Source organism: Corvus brachyrhynchos, unplaced genomic scaffold, assembly GCF_000691975.1.
Source record: "Corvus brachyrhynchos isolate BGI_N302 unplaced genomic scaffold, ASM69197v1 scaffold72, whole genome shotgun sequence".
NCBI lineage: Eukaryota > Metazoa > Chordata > Aves > Passeriformes > Corvidae > Corvus > Corvus brachyrhynchos.
The window spans coordinates 102,231-113,189 of NW_008236763.1; positions in this window are offsets into that span (position 1 = coordinate 102,231).

Below are 10,959 nucleotides of genomic sequence, written 5' to 3' on the forward strand. Positions count from 1 at the left end.
TCCGCTGCCGCCGGGACACGGCGGAGCCCGGCCGAGCCCCCCGAGGAGCAGCAGCGGGCGGGGGCCCTGCAGCGCCGGCTCCGGCCACGGGAGAGCGCGCGGAGCCCGGCCCGGGGGTCGCAGCGCTCAGCGTCGAAGTTGACCGAAAACACCCCATTTTACACCTTCCGAAGCTTCCGCAGCTCACACGCACCCCGGGAAGTGTGCCCGAACGGCATGTCTGTCACGGGGGGGAAAGGGTTGATGATCCCGATGTTATAAATAAAGTATGTAATTCGTGCTGTTGTGTATAAAACTGAAATGTAATAAAACCATGCAGAGACAGAGTTTCAAAATCCCCCCCAGCGACCTGGCTGAGAGGAAAATTTCACAACACTGGAGCAGCTGAAAAGGAAGTCCTTTCAGCACAGATGTAATCAATAGGTGAGGATTCCACCCCGGGTGGGGTTGGATCTTATCACCGGGACATTCACACTATGATGACTTGATCACTATCTTCTGATATCTACATCTCAGCTGATAAGGAATTGAACATTCCGGGAACTAAAAACAACTGTTCCAGGAACCAGAGATGGACCATTCATCATCCAGGATGGACAATTCATCAGACCCAGGAAAGGCTTTGTGCAGTCCAGCTTCAGGAAAAGAATGGAATTAATTCGGACTCTGCCCAGGAACTGTATAAGAAGGAACCAGCCGAAGCAGCACCCGTGAACTTGGGAGCTCATCAGATCTATGCGTGTTCACCCAGCTCCGATCTCGGGCTCGGGGCTGCTTTTCTCGATCGTGGCTTTCTGTGTGACCGATCTTTCGGCCGCGGAATAAAATCTATTTTTTTATTAAATTTAATTTGGCTGAATTTCTTTACTTCACCGAGAAGACAAATTCACAGTAAGAGGCTCCTTCGCAGCCACCCACGTGTACTCAAACCAGGAGAAGTTTCCGTAAGAGGCACTCCCAGTAATCAGCAGTGCTGATCCCGGGGGCATCCCTGCTGTGCCTCGTGCAGAAAATCTGTGTTAGTAAAAGACTGAAGCTACCAATCAGAAGTGTCCAAGGCCAGGTTGGACGGGGCTCGGAGCAACCTGGGATCGTGGAAGGCATCCCTGCCCATGGCAGGGGGTGGAACTGGATGATTTTTAACCTCCCTTCCAACACAAACCATTCCAGGATTCTGTGATTCCTTCAGCTTGTAACAGTGTAAATGCTGATGGCACTTGGTATTTCTCCTCTCAAGCACTCCTTGCTCTTTCCTTTCCTGTTTGCTCCCCTTTCTATGTTTGCATGCTTCCTTGGAAAAATATCACTGAAATGAACACTTCAGGTCACGTTGCTTCTCTTCCAAATTGGTGCTCAGAGGCTTACCCTGCAAAACTACCAAAGCTGCCTACCCCACCTGGCCTTGCTGTCTCAGAGCTGTTTTAGGTGGGGTTTGAGGATGTCTTGGGTGTTCTGGGGCAGGATTTAGCTGGTGCTCATCTGAGTTGGTACTTAAAGGGAGGGCTGGCAGAAAGGGAGGAAAGGGGAGGGAGAAAGAGAACAAGAAGAGTGATGGGACAAGGGAAGGTGAATTTTTAGCATGGGGAGGAAGAGGGAGCAGGAGAAACTGGGTGCAAGTGTGAGGGGAAAGGAGAGAAAAGAAAGGATGGCAGGAAAAATGAGGGTGAGATGGGGAAGGGAACAAGGAGAGAAGTAAGAAGAAATTAGGTGGGGAGAGGAAGGGAAGAGGGGAAAAAAGCAGGTGGGAAGTGAAGAAAAGAAGGAAAAGGAGGAAGGGAGGGTGAGGGGAAATGAACTGGGGAAGAAATCTGTGAGGCTGAGGAGCTGCCCAGGGGAGACCCGGGGCAGCATCTCCCCCTCCCAGGGCTGTGCAGAGACACAGAGAAAAGACGGACCTGAGTGAGAATTCAGAAGAGGAGGGGAAAGCCTGGGCTGGTTTTTAAGCAATTCCAAGAGAAATGCCCAGAGGATGGAGATGCCTTTGAGAAATCAGGTGGGAAGCCAGGAGGAAGCACTGGCTCAGGACACCCAGTCTGGGATCCAGTGGGAGATGCTGGGAAGGGTAAGGAAGCGCAGAAAGAGGGAATTCCAGGTCTCCCAGAGCAGCGGTGGAGCTGTGACTGAGGGATGCCAGAGCTCTGAGGGCAGGAAGGGACCTCAGGTGCTGTGAGGTCCCAGCCAGGTGTCAGGTGTTCCCCATCTCCCCAAAAAAGCTGTTTCCTTCATGCTGCTCTGCAGGCTGCCAGCTGCACCTCATCTCCTCAGGGTACCCTAAAGACACCTGGCTCCATCCTAAAGCAGGTGTCCCTGTAGTTGTCCAACGTGGGATCTCCTCTGCAGAGATTCTCTTCTTTCCATTTCTAATGGATATCAGCACTAAGGCTGTGCAGGACGAGTGCCAGATGGACATCTCTTTAATTAAATCAAAAGCACAGTCTGAAAAATGTAATTAAATTAAAAAGACACACTCCTAGGTGAAAGCCAAGTTACTTCAGCCTTTACCTTGAAGAGACAAGGCACAGTAATTTCTAAGATCTTCTCAGTGTTAGGAGATTCTTGTTTGTCATTACAAAGCAGCTTCTCCTTTTGCTGCTGACACGAAGTTGTGGAGGAAGAAGTGAAGACCTTGGAGGGTTTGTGTCACACTGCACTGACTTTGGAGTTGTCCACTAACTCTCTATAAATATTTCTTCCACCACACTGCCTGTCTCACAGGGTTACTGTGACAGCACTTCTGCCCAGATTTTGTGAGAAATCTGTGCTATAAAAATCACAAGTTAGTGCAGAGAGGAAATACATTAAATAAGCTCTAAATAACACACAGACTAAACAGAAAATAAAAGAGATTTTCTAACAGAGGTGAGTGGCCATCCCAGGGATGTGTCAGACAATGCATTTTGAATTTGCTGTCAGTTGTAGATGAGGCTCTGCATCTCTTCCTTTGTGTTTGATTTGAGCTTGGTGGGGTTTTGATGTTTTACATGGTGTGGGTTTTTAAAATATGTTTCTTGCTTGCACCATCTTGGATGCTTAGGAAATTTACCATAAACATTTTGGTCTTCTTGTAATACAACCCCTTTTCTTCTCCTTAAGAAATAATGAGCATAAGGAAATCATCACCAGTGGGTTGGGCTGAGTGAACTCAGACCCACTGCATCCACACCCTCTCCAAAAAGCTACTCCTGCTCAGAAATCCACCTCTTATTCCATCAGAGGTTCTTCCTTCCCTCTCTGTCCGTGTTTGTCCCTGATGACACAGCTCGGAGCAGTCCAGCCCCGCCTGCCCTCCCCAGCACACAGGGCTCTCCCTTCCCTGCAGGACCACAAATGTGCACTGGTCCATACTGGGAAGGATCAGAAAGGGCAGAAGAAAAGCTGAGGAGGATCAAATGGGCCACCCAGGCTGACCCGAGGCTGCTGCAGCCACTGCTGGGTGGTCTCAGCCTCCCCTTTCCCAAGCACCTTCAGGCTGGGTCATTCTCAGTGGGTGGGCAGGAGAAATCCTGGTCACAAAGAGGAACGTGTTTGCCACAGCCCTTATCCAAGGAAAAACTCACCCCAGGCTCCATCAAGGTTCAGTTTTGAGTGCTTTGTGCTCCCTGACCTAAAGGGGATCCAATAAACTGTAGTGTGTATTGAGTTACTGGAATGTGGCTGCTGAAGGACGAAGGGCAATATCAGGAGATAGGAAAGGCTCTTCTGGCCTGAAATGCCAATTCCTCAAGTTTTCTTTCAAAATCATTGAGATTTTTACAATTTCAAAGCTTTCTGTGGGTCCCTGTGGGTGAGTAACCACCACAAACCCTTGAGCTGCTACCCAGCCCCATTTCAGGCTCATGTGTTTGTGCTCTCACTCTTACCTGGCTCTGCAGTGTATGGAACCACAGAAACCAGGGAATCCTGGAATGGTTTGGGTTGGAAAGGACCTCAAAGCTCATCCAGTTCCACCCCCTGCCATGGCAGAGACCCTTTCACTATCCCAGGCTGCTCCAAGCCCTGTCCAGCCTGGCCTTGGGCACTGCCAGGGATCCAGGGGCAGCCCCAGCTGCTCTGGGCACCCTGTGCCAGGGCCTGCCCACCCTCACAGGGAAGGATTCCTTCCCAATATCCCATCTAAACCTCTACTCCTTTAGTTTAAAACCATTCCCCATCATCCCATCACTCTCTGCCCATGAGGATGTATTTCCTCATGGCTTTCTCCAACACCACAGCAATTTCCTGGGAAGTCTGAGTGCGTGGAATGACACCATCAAAACCATGCCCTGAATCAAGATCACAGAGAGATGAACCCTGGACAGTGAGGGAAGACGATTACGAACCTTTCTTAAGGGTTAGAGTTCCAGAGTTGTGTCTTTCAGGAGTTCATCATTTACTCTAGCAAATCCCAAAATGCTAAACATGGGCTGTGAATCCCACATGGAATACTGTGATCACTAAACCACAGGCCCTCAATCAGAGCAGTATCTCAGCCAGAAACTCCTGGCAAAGCCATCAACCCTAAGCAATGACCACTAAAACTGGGTGAAAACCTGAAAATGCTGGGAGCAGTTGCTTTACAACTACTTTGGGGTGATTTTTTTGGGGGGTGACAAGGCAGAATAGTAGATTCTGGCTGCAAAATGGTATTTTCTGGAAGTCTTTTACACTACTAACATGTTTAACATGTTCACAATTCCAAAAACCTCCTCTCCTGAATTAAGGCATTGAATGGTGCTTCCTGTGATGAGCCTCAGGAAAAAGGGGGCCAAAACAGTCTTGAATGCCACGTGAGGTAATATTAAACCAAATCAAAGGTTACTTTAGCATTCAGAATGAGCAGACTGGGTGTCAAAAGCAGGACAGTGACTGTCTGAGAGCTCTTGCTGGTGTTCTGGGGCAGAACTGGGATGCTCCAACATCTCAGGGAGAGAAGATATCCCAGTGAATATTCCCAAATGTGCTATGGAGAGAAAGCTGATAAGAACAACCAGAGGAGGAAAAACCCAACCAACACAACAGCTTTTATGGCCGTGTGGCTGGCACTTTCAAAATGAAGCTGAAATGAAAATATCGGAGCCTTTATCTCTGCAGTCGGTGATATCCCAAATTCAACCCCATAAAGAACGAGTGAGGATTTTTGCTGGGTCACTGGTTTATGATCTGTGCAATGCTGGCTTGGGGGAGTCGGACAGAGCTCCCAAATTGCCACAGACACAAACCCCACATTGTGATAAATGTGAAGATAAAGCCGAGCTGTGACCCAAGAACACATCTGATGAAAGACAAAGAATTCGGGCAGACCCAGTGGTTTTCTGATGGTCCTTTCCCTCCAAACAATTCCTTCATTTTTCACCAAGCAGCACCATCCAGCCTCAACAGCTAAACTCGACAGGCATTTTTGCCTGCTGGGGTTTTGCAGGGGTTACTTTGACTACTGATAAAGCCTGTAGTGTTATGAAATTAAGTCACATTAAATGGATTGAACAGAGAGCATTAATCTGAGCAAATTACTCCCAACCATTAGAAGACCACGGCTGTGGCGAAGTCAGACAATGGTTTCAATTAGAGAATAGAAAATTAATGCCATATATAACCTCCTTTCTCCTAGACCCTACAGCTCAAGGAAGCTTTTTGTTCTACTGTGATACAATTTAGAAAATATTTCCTAGATCTCTGGTAGTGCAGATGATTCTTGTTCCCTGTTCAACTACTGTGAGGGGCTGGGATGATGGGTGAGAACACTTTTCTTCAGGAGAGCCCTGAATTCCAGCTGAGGGGAGAAGGTGTGGGAAGAAAAGAGAAGCGTAGCATTCTTTTATTTGTTTAGAAGTGTCACTGGAAGTTGAACCAAGCTGGTCCCAGTCCTGCTGTGCATTTCCAAGCTCTCTTTTGGCAGAGACTGTGCCATCTGCAGCCACATCTGGGCAGGACAGAGGCATGGAAGAAATGATTCATTCTGCAATTAGGCTGGAGATAATCAGGAAATAGGAGAAGTTTCCACAGGTCTAAAGCTCCTCCTGTGCCCTGTCCTCCCTCTTTTGAGATTTTTCTCCCATATATCAGCCATCTCATAATCTGTTTCTAGCCAACCACTGCCCAAACACTGTTTTTCCATCTATTCCCATGTTCTCATCATTTAGGGATCCTGACACCTGCTGTGCTAAGGATGCCTCTGCTGCCCCCAGTGCTTCCCTCCTCTTTTCATGGAAAAGAATCTTTGTATTCTGCTAGAAACAGTTCCCTCATCTTATAAAAATACATCAGACACACACAAAACCATTGCTGAGACAGCCCTTATTTCTTCTTACAGTGACCCTTCATTTAGTGGATTTATAAGTGAGTTTTCATTTCAATTATTTATCATCAAAAGGTTCTTTTTTTCCCCCAGACTGAAAGTTTAAAAAAAAGCCTCTTATCACTGTGTTTATTATCTCTATGTCTCATATTCACAGGAAATGAAACATCTCAGCACATCAATGTAGACTGGAAACAGTCCCCCATGTTATTTATCTTATTATCAGGAATTGCTTTTGAGACAAATTAAGAGGAAAATCCCATCTGAGGAGCCCCTTGAGTAAATGTTTCTCTCCCTGAGTTTCTCTGAGTCACCAAGGACAGAGCTGAGCAGTTAACTGCACTTTGTATGCAATACAGCAGACTCGAGCATCCAAAAGGACACAGAAAAGTCCTCAAGTCTTCCACAGAATATCAGAATAATCTTTGTAAAGATTATAAATAATCATTGTAAATAACATTTATAGAGCATTCTTGGTGGGACACACATGGAGGAGGAATCTGATGGCTTTATCCAAGTGCTTTCCATATGTCAGCTCCATCCCCAGTCAGCAATATTCCTGTGCTGGCAGCCTGAGGAGAAAACTCAGCATTTTTCGTTCTGATCATCCAAAACTTTGTGCTGAATGTTGAAGACCAAGACAAAGCCTTCATTGAGGGAAGCAGGGAGAGTGCCTCATTCGTGAGGGCAGAGGGAAGGAGGCAGGAAGAGAAGATGACATTTTGCAGACCTGTGGACAGCCCTGAATGGCAGCACGGGAGCGCTTTGGAGCACGGGATCCACGTGGAATTGCCTGCCTGAGTCTGTTCACAGCTGGCTTTGCACTGCCAGGCTGGAGCAGCCCTGATCCCAGTGGCCACTGCACACTGGTGACATCCCCAGAGCACTGCCTGCACTCGAGGGTCTGTCACACAAACCCACTCCGGCCTCACAGGAGCCATTTGGTTCCAAAGGTCGGCACGGACGGGTTCAGCTCAGTCTGTGCTCAGGAGTTTCTCCTGCAGAGCTCCAGAGCTGTCTGAGAGCAGAGCAGGAGCAGCATTCCCTGCTGGAGCACCGGGATCTACTCATCCCAGGGCTGGAGCCCCTCTGCTCTGGAGCCAGGCTGGGAGAGCTGAGGGTGTTCAGCTTGGAGAGGAGAAGGATCCAGAGAGACCTCAGAGCCCCTTCCAGTGCCTAAAGAGGCTCCGGGAGAGCTGGAGAGGGACTGGGGACAAGGGATGGAGGGACAGGACAAGGGGGAATGGCTTCCCAGTGCCAGAGGGCAGGGCTGGATGGGATATGGGGAAAGAACTGTGGCTGCGCCTGGATCCCTGGCAGTGTCCAAGGCCAGGCTGGATGGGGCTTGGAGCAACCTGGGATAATGGAAGTTGTCCCTGCCCATGGCAGGGGGGGGGATGAGATGACCTTTAAGGTTCCTTCCAACCCAAACCAGTCTGGGATTCCATGATTCCATGATTCTGGAGAGTGGGGAAATGGATCACATCAAAAAGAAAATGGTTCTGTGTCTTGAAAAGCTCTTTGCTTGCAGGACCTGTAAGTGCAGCAAGTGCCAAACAAGTTTAGGGAATTCCCTTTTTGTTAAAGTTACCCACAGAATCTGAGGAAAAATGGACAAACAGGGAATGTTGTCTGGAAATTTATGAGGAATGAAAATTTAATACATTTACTAGATTAATTGTTTCCAAATAAGAGCAGCAGTCAGTGCAGCCTTCTCACTGCACGTTGACCAGATGCCACTAAAGTAGCTCCTACACAGAGAAAAGATAAATTAATGCTCATTTGGCTCAGTCAAACACAGCAAGTGAATTATTTTCTAAATAAAAATAAACATAGTCAATAAACATAAGCATAGAATGTTGTAATCTAAGGCATGATACAATTTGGAATGTTGTTTTCTGTCATTCTTGAAGTTGTTGGTGTGTTTAAGGTCCCTTCCAGCCCAAACCAGTCTGTGATTCTATTCTGTGATTCTTTGTAATATTTTTAAGTCCATGACTTCTGTGTGCTCAAAACCAGCTGGGACAGGGCCCTCAGAGGGCAGAACCCACCTTAAAAAGTTCCCTGGAGTGTTGTTCTGTCAGACCAAGTCCTCAGACTGGCGATTCCTGAGGAACATCAACTCCACCTTCCCATACATCAGTCCTACTGCTTGATCCAAATTATCCTCTTCCCTCTGCACAGGTTGAGCTGGATGTCCCAGAACACAGAATTTACTCTGTCCTGTGGTTTCAGGAGGCTGATTCCCTGCTGGAAATCAATGGATGACTCAAAGCCAAGACAAAAGGCAGCCTTGTGTGGCAGCCTGGGGAATGCTGTGGGATGCCCTGCTGCCCAATGCACTCACACACAGCACTGCAGCAACTCCAGTTAACTTGAAAGGGTGCAAAGGATATTTTCATCTTTATTTTGCTCTGTAGGAGCAAGTGGCACTGCGTATGTTTAAATAAAGCATTTACTCTCTCAAAAAGGAGTTTGGCATCCACACAGATAAATTAAAGTGGCTGTAACTGAGCAGATGGAATTGTGCATTCCTCTCCTGGGATGCTGCTGTTGCAAAGAGCTGGAAAGAAGAATTTAGGTACCCTCAGCTCCAGGAAGCTCCTCTGGTGCTGGGGGCACTTGCATATTTCTGGGGCAGAGGGGCTGCTCTTTGTGTTCTTCCCTCCTCTGAAAATCCCACACACGGTGGGTAGATGAATTTATAGAGCACAAAAATATCTCACTGCTTTGTCTCCTTCCATCTGTGACAAATCCACTTCAGAACACACACTGATAAAATTTTCCTCAGCGAGCTGGTGGCTCCTGTGGTACAGAGCAATGAGTTCAGTCTCTATTTCAAAGACCTTTCTGAATGCAACCTGAGATTTAAAATGTGCTCTGTAAAAGTGCCTGAGAGGGGGTGACTTTTTGTTTCTTTTCCCAAGTCTCAGGCATAAAGACAATACAATCATTTTCTTCTCTCATTGCTTACTGAGATGAACAGTTGGGAGATCTGTGTCCAAAATTATTTCTCTGTGTGAAAAATGTTTCTCACCTGGGAACGAGCTGTTCCTGTTTGCTGCACTGATCAAGCAGACAGTGGTGAGATTTTACCTCACTGAGAACCCTGCACTGGGCTATAAATGTGCTACTAAAGCCTGCAAGAGCAGGACCTCCCCTGTGCAACTGGGTCACGGTGCAAGGAACTTCAGTTCTTATTCCCAACCTGTTTTCAAATACACACATGCACAGGAGTAGGGATCCTCATTGCTAAGCCCTGCAATAAACCTTGCTGAATTTTATAGGAGATACAAGAAATTTCCTCTACAAAGTCACTATAATAAATAAGCTTCCCTTTGGTTTCAATTTTCAAATCCAATATGTTTGTAGGAGCTGTTTAAATCCCCCCATTATTGTGCCAATAACTCCACGCAGTTTTTTGAGCTGTTGCATAAAAAAAACAACCAAAAAACCCCCAACAACCCCAAATCTCTTGTCTCTTGCTGTAAATTATGACGTTATGCTAAACAGGCACTGATGAGAACCAGGATCACAGGTACTGAATACATTTGGTGCATGAGATTTGGCTCTGACATGTTTATGAAACACTGCAGCTAAACTACTTCATGTAGTTTTTATTTCAGCCAGTGCTAGAAGTACAGAAAGCAATGGGATTTGGGGAACTTGGTGTGTGTTACTGGGAGTGTGCACTGGTAAACTGGTCTGTGTCCTTTGTTAACTGCACCTGTAAACTTGTATTCATTCAGAATTTCCTACAGGGAATGATGACAAAAGGGAAATGTCACTGGCAGAATAAAGCTTGAGCACTGCCATGCAAACACTGCTCTTTGCATTGCAAGTTTCTGTCCAAAGTTGGTGGAAAATACACATTTAAATTGTATCTAGCTCAGAATACAAAGATCAGCATGATGGTTAATCCCAAATTATTGATCAACTTTAAACACACTGGGGGTTTTGAGGAGGTCAGCCTGGCTGCAGCACGCCAGAGCAGCAGACAGCAAACACAAAGCTAAATTGCTTTTTCCACTCAACTGATCCGAACACAGCCCATGGACCCAGCAAGTGCACAGCTTGTTAAAAGTGGGTGTTTGTAAAGCTGTGGCCACCAGCTCAGAGTAAAAGGCACAAGCTGGGTCAGGTGGGAAAGTATTTAGGAGCACAGTGAAAAGACAGCTTAATTAGCCCTGAATTGTGATGAACTTACAGTCTGTTATTCACACAATGAACACAAAATACCACAAGAGCATCAGCACAGCCTCTGGAAAAACTCATCTCTCACGGTGACCTGCTTTGATAGTTATTTTTGGCAAGTTGTATCCAATCCATAGACTGACAATAGTGAATTGACTCATGGATTATAACCAGAAATGGGGTTTGGCTGCAGCCCTGCATAAGCAGGTTTTTGTGTTTAAAGCTTGGTAAAGACTTATTTAATATCAACTTCTTTAACTAAGATTCCTGTAGGATCCACAGTGGATAAGGAGCTTGCCAGGTTTTATTTTCCAGCCTGGCAGTAGCCCCTGGCACAATCTGTCACCGTGTGGGGATCAATACAAACTCCTGCCCCTGGCTGCCGATTCCATTTGCTGGTCCACGCTCCGAGCAAGGGACAAAGCCATGGAGAGGCTGGAGGAGCACCCGTGGGATGGCTGGAAGAGGGGAAATGAACAGAGCAAGAGGAG